Raw genomic sequence first — 6,859 nt, 5'->3', positions numbered from 1 at the left:
TTGCATGTGGTTGACCTGGTTTCAATATCAAGCACTGGATAGGGACCCCAAAACCCTACCAGAATCAATCCCTGAGGGCAAAATCAGATGTAAGCCCTGAGCACCTCTGCGGGTTCTGGCCCCTCTCCTCCCTCTCTTCCTGAACATACACATCAAACTGACCGTTATTTATGCCTTAATCATTTTCCTGAAAACCTGGGATGTCTAAATCTGAGACAACCAAGGTGTGGCATCACTCATTTTGTATTCGGATAGATTGTTATGTTTTTTCATACTATTTTTTGTTTTTCGTTTTCTGTAAATCTTCAATAATCAGGAAAGTGGAAAGTACAGATTAAATTAATATGCAATATTAGAATAAGATGACTTAACCTGAGAGTAAAATGATAGAAGAATTGGTAGGGCACTTGTCTTCCTAGTGGTTAACTCAGGTTCGATTCCTGGCACCCCATAGATTTCTCCAAACACTATCAGGAATGATCTCCTAGTACACAGAAATATAAATAAGTTCTGAGCACCTCAAAAACAAAACAGTCAAAGATATCTGGGCCTTGTTTTAAAGTAAAACCCTGAATTTTTACCCTATTTTCTGGTGTTTAATTTATGGTTTAATAATGAAGATTGGAATGCATAAGTTAAAAACTTCTTACTGCTGCTATCAGATAGATAACTAGGTGGGTACAATGCTTGCCTTGTGCGCAGTTCAACTAGATTCAATTGCAATACTAATGCTACAATTTCTCCTGAGCCACAGCCAGGAGTAATCCCTGAGTGTAGAACAATGTCTAAACCTGAATCCATAAAGGACCAGCTGTTGCTGTCAAACAACAATAAAAGCCCTAATTACTACAATGCACCTAGGAAGTTGGAACTAACATTTACAATACAAAATTATTTTCTTGTTTTTGGGTCACAACCGTTGGTGCTCAGGGGTTACACCTGGCTGTCTGCTCAGAAATAGCTCCTGGCAGGCACGGGGGACCATATGGGACACCCGGATTCGAACCAACCACCTTAGGTCCTGGATCGGCTGCTTGCAAGGCAAACACCGCTGTGCTATCTCTCCGGGCCCACAAAATTATTTTCTTGAAGGGCTTGATGGACAGTACAAGGGTGAATTTGCTTGTCTTACAAGTGGTTGACCCCTGGTTTGATACCCAATCCTAATTGGATCCCCAGCACACCATATGGTTCTTCTGAGCATCCTGAGCCTTGCCAGAGGTGCAATCCCATTTTTTCCTTGAAAGCAGATATTTTATTCTTTAAAAGAGTGTCATCTATATTACCACAAAGGTGACAACAGCTGTCCACATTAATAGAGTAGCTAGTAAATTTTCCTTTAATTGCAATTCTAAATTTATTAGTACAGTAATAGTACTCTACAAACAGCTCATTTAGGGAAAGTGACATCGTCTGCCTGGCACCATCATGTCACAAGTTCCCAGAGACAATTTCATGGTGGCTACATGCTCCTAGATTCCCCAACTGCAGTATTCCACTGTTATTAAGGAGGTGACATCTTCTTTCTTCGTAACTCTTTTCTTTTTCTTCTTGTATACAAAAGGCTTACTTTGATACCTCCCAGTAGGAATAATTGCCATTACCTATCTTAAATATCTTGAAAGAGACCATGTCTGTGCTCAGCTCAACCACCACCAGAGTGCAGGGACTGAAAATGGGTTCTTCAAAGGCTCAGATACTGACAAGCTCCAAGATTTTAAATGAAACCGAGCATCTTTAATCAACACTGGAATGAGCACTACATTGTTGGTTGAAATCAGAATTCAAGGTTGCTTCACATTTGATGGGGACTAGCTTGAGGGTCCCTCAAGGTCCCAAGACATCACGCGATTAAGCCCCCACACCAGGATATGTTCTTAGATGTGTCAAGCCAGACTTTGATACTAAACCTTAAGTTTTTGTGCATTCCCAAACTTCACAGATTCTAGTGGACAAATTTTTCTTAATAGGAAATAAGGAAAATGCTCTTATTTTTGAGGAGAATATATATATATATCAATTCTACAAAACTGCATGCAAATTTATAAATATATTTAAATATTAAAAATTTAAGATTCTAGTTTGCTTGAAAGTGTTCGGTGAGTAGAGTCTATAGTTTAGGTCTGTATGTCACGGTTACTGCTTCAGTGGTCTGACTGGCCACGTGCTTCGATTCCTAAAAGAAGGTATAACCTTGAAATAAAGATTATGTTAAAGAGTTTTCTCGGGACCATCTCGTAGTGCCAGCTAGGTATGGTATCTCGTGTGGTATCCCGAGCTGCCATCTTGGTTTATCCACCCTTTGTATCCAAGAGTGCCTGTGGACAGAAAAGCTGAAAGGTTATTTTAAATATAGTAAGATAAGGCATTAAAACATGATGTTATGGGATGTTTCCATTGGAGTCAGTGATTTCCCGTGGTATTCTTTACCTGTGATCCTGTATACGATCTCCAAGGGATTAATGTGGGCCTTTGTCATAGAAGGCTGATTACATACCTGTTCTCTCGATGCTGCTGTTTCTGGTGTTGCTGTTTTCTTTGTGGTATAATGCAGTCAAGAGTTTGCATTGTTCCTTTTTCATCCTCTCTTCTCACTACTTTCTTTTTTATCATTTCTTATCTACTCTTCTCTCTACTTTTTTTCTTTTCTATTTTCCCTTTCTTTCTAGTGTATTTTCTCTTTTCTCCCTTCCTACCCCTACCATATACCTGCCCCTTTCCTTCCTCTGGAAATCCAACGACCCCCTTACCCCTCATTCCCATCCAGACTTCCCACTGTATTAAAACTCTTCACCCTCAGTCCTTAATCTATTAGGCATCAAGATTGATCTCCTACCCCAATGAACCAGTACCCAGTACACAAACGAAGAGACGCCCAGTCAAGCCCACACTTCGTCTCCTGCAAGAAAAGGCAGCTAACTCCCCTGTGGACCCATGCTGCGTGGCCCTCCCTACAATCTCCCCCTAATGTGGACTTTTACTTGAATCCGGACTTAGTTCCAAAAGTAGTCCCAATACAAGAACTCTTCCAAGACCACCCTACCACAAATCTTTTGCCAATCTAAAGGTCAGGGGGTGTGATGGAAGGGTGCCTGGGAACCCACACACTACATGAAAAACCCAAAAGACAATGAGAAAACATGTACTCCCAACAAAAACATAAGACCTGTATTACACCTCCTCTTTACCTGCCTTTCCCCAAATGTAAGATAGTCTTCTGCATCACTTTGGTCCTTTAAATACTTCTTTAATTCATTTTTCAATTGTCTGTTCTACATATACATATGTGAGCACATACATTTTTAATCCTATTTTTTTAATCTTTTTTGGGTATGTGACCTGTTTTTGTTTTCCTTTCTGTCCACCCCCAAATGAACCAACAATATAACGTAGCACCATTTCTCTCTGCAAAGGCACACTAAAAAAAGGGGAAATCTTACACATAAAAAAGAGCTCTTATCTATTAGAGATAGGAATTCATAGTTGTTTACAATAACTCCTACCTTGAAAATATGTCATGTGGAATCAACTTAGACTCAGGAGATTAGATCCCATCCGTCCAGCCTTGAACCCTGGATCCCAGTCACAGAAACGGCACAGTTCTTCACAACAACTGCAGGAAACAAACCCCATAGGGACAACCTTAATACTACTGAAACACCAACAAGTGCCAGCTCTAATACGATATCCTGACAACGAGGAAAATGGGAACAACATGACCTAAGAACAGGTTATCCTACCTTACCAGCCATCAATAAGTCAAAATCAGAAGACTTGTCACCCATTGGTAGGTCCAAAAACCAAGATCGCGATTGACAGATGAATGGCTGCTAGAACCATGACCAGACTGTATATATCTTGGGACCAATAAAAAAGCCCTAGTCTAGGGTTTGAACTATGACCTGCACAACAACCATGATCCCCAATTCCAAAGGTCTGGCAGAGACAACTCTAACGGAATGGGGCGTGTGGAAACACAAGGAAAGGCGTTATCTTAGGTGCCATCCCAGGTTTAGTGCCAAGACCAAGACCACCAACCACAAAAGATGGATTAAAAAGACACTGAGGGGTATAGCTGGATCGATCCAGCTATACCACTCCTAGAAATATACACTAGGAACATAAAAATACAATACAAAAACCCCTTCCTTACACCTATATTCATTGCAGCACTATTTACCATAGCAAGACTATGGAAACAACCAAGATGCCCTTCAACAGACGAATGGCTAAACAAACTGTGGTACATATACACAATGGAATATTATGCAGCTGTCAGGAGAGATGAAGTCATGAAATTTTTCTATAAATGGATGTACATGGAATCTATTATGCTGAGTGAAATCAGTCAGAGAGAGAGAAAAACGCAGAATGGTCTCAATCATCTAGGGGTTTTAAGAAAAATGAAAGACATTCTTGCAATAATAATTTTCAGACACAAAAGAGAAAAGAGCTGGAAGTTCCAGCTCACCTCAGGAAGCTCACCACAAAATAGTGATGAGTTTAGTTAGAGAAATAACTACATTTTGAACTGTCCTAATAATGAGAATGTATGAGGGAAATGGAGAGCCTGTTTAGAGTACAGGCGGGGGTCGGGTGGGGAGGAGGGAAACTTGGGACATTGGTGATGGGAATGTTGCACTGGTGATGGGGGGTGTTCTTTATATGACTGAAACCCAAACACAATCATGTATGTAATCAAGGTGTTTAAATAAAAAAAGACACTGAGGGAACGAAACTTCTAGAACCACAAAGACTGACTTCATCATAAGTCCCATCCCTGGAACTATGCAGATACTGAGATCGATAGATAGAGAGGACTGATTGTATCACCTAGGATGGAACAGAAGTCTTCAAAACAACACAAAAACACCACCGGGAGAGTAAAGGATCCTGAACAGAGGCTATAGTTGATCCCGTGACAATATACTCCAAGGGCGGAGAAACCCCATATCTCTTAGGCCAAGTGAATTCCCTTTGGAATGTCCCCAATATTTACTGTGCCAAGGCAGGAGGGAAAGAAACAAAACACAAAATATTATTTATCTTTTTATATATATTATTTTTTATCTTCATTTATTATCATTATTATTATATTTACCTATCTATTTTCGGTTGATTTCTTTGTTTTGGTGTGGTTATTGAAGCTGTTGCCCCTATTTACACTTTTTTCTTTTCTTTTCTTTTCTTTTCTTTTCTTTTCTTTTCTTTTCTTTTCTTTTCTTTCTTTTCTTTTCTTTTCTTTTCTTTTCTTTTCTTTCCTTTTCTTATCTTTTCTTTTCTTTTATTATATGCTCTGCCATGTTTCTTATCTTAAGACCGTGGCGGGTTTTGTTGTTGTTGTTGTTGTTGTTGTGGTGGTGGTGGTGGTGGTGCTTAGCGTTATTGTTGGAGTCCTCACTGGATATTTGACACTTCTTTTTGTACTGGTGGAGTGTTTCACCTTTTTCTCCTTAGTCTCTCTGAGGATGAGACCCTCTAGAAGAATTCCGCTTATTTTCTGCGTATTAGACCCCAGTTTACTACCATTCCCTTCTTCAAACAAAACCACGTAAATTGAACTAACTAGTCCTGCCCCCCAGTTAGAGGGGGAAATAAGGGTGGCACCAGGACCAAACAGGTGCAAGACTACTAAGTATTAGGCTAGATACAGAGGGAACAACATATTCTGGCAGCCCTAGGGGTGAGGGAAGAGCATATGGGAGGCAGTACAAAAACGGAGGTGTGGAGAGGACAAATTGGTGATGGAAATTCCCCCTGATTTTATGTAAATATGTACCTAAAATATTATTGTCAACAATATGTAAGCCACTATGATCAAAATAAAAATTAAATTAAAAAAATAAAAACACTTAAAACTTAAAAAAATTTAATATTCTGCTAATTTGATTTTGAATTATGAATTCAAAGTACATTGCTTGGTTTTTAAATGTTTTCTCCATTAGAATGAATAATTATGCATTAAAAGTGTTTGTGAGTAAATTTAATGATCTGAAAAGTTACTTTATTTAAAAAGATCTAGTTATAGTGCCAAGAAAATAGAACTTCAGGTAAGACGCTTACCTTGCATACAACCAACTATAGTTCAATCCCAGGTACCACATATGGTCCCCCATTCACCACCGTGTGTGATTAACAAGTACAGAACCAGGAGGAAGTTTTGAGTACCAATGTGTATGGCTCAAAGGCACACTCCCTCCTCAAACTGAGTTTGTTATATAAAATAGAAATTCTTTACTTTAGAAGTTTGGTGACTTTGGCTTTCAATAAATAATCATAGCCAGAGATTATAATCATCTACCCAAGGTTACTAAATTTTCTTAACAAGACTATATTTATTCCCAGAGTCTATTTTACTTTAAAGCGTATGTACATTCCATTATGTTGCATTAACTTCTCTAAATCTGGATTGCTTTTATGCATTTGAGTGACACCTTACTTTTCAACCAACTCATGAACTGCAATTTTATTTCTATCAAAATTTCTCTTTAGGAATACTTATCATTATACTTCAGGTCCCTTCTGTATTCATAATTGAAGAATAAGATTTGTATAATTATTAATAGTGCAGACTCTAGAGATTCTGAAATGGCATATCTTGGTATTGAGCTTTGGTTCTTCTACTTGGTTAACCATATAATTTTGAGCACTTTAGTCTTTCTGTGTCCCAACTTCTTCATCTGTAAAAAGAAGATATTGTCAATTGCCTTATAGAGTTCATAAGAATATTAAATTCAAATGAATAATGTAAAGCTCTAGATTATATGGAATTTTCACATAATGCTATTGAGTGACAGCAATTTCAAATGTCCTATGTGATCTGCTATGGACAGCAGTTTCAAAAAAAACATCTAGTTGC

This window comes from Suncus etruscus, chromosome X (genome assembly GCF_024139225.1).
Source record: "Suncus etruscus isolate mSunEtr1 chromosome X, mSunEtr1.pri.cur, whole genome shotgun sequence".
Taxonomy (NCBI): Eukaryota; Metazoa; Chordata; class Mammalia; order Eulipotyphla; family Soricidae; genus Suncus; species Suncus etruscus.
Note: the sequence above shows the minus strand (reverse complement) of the source record.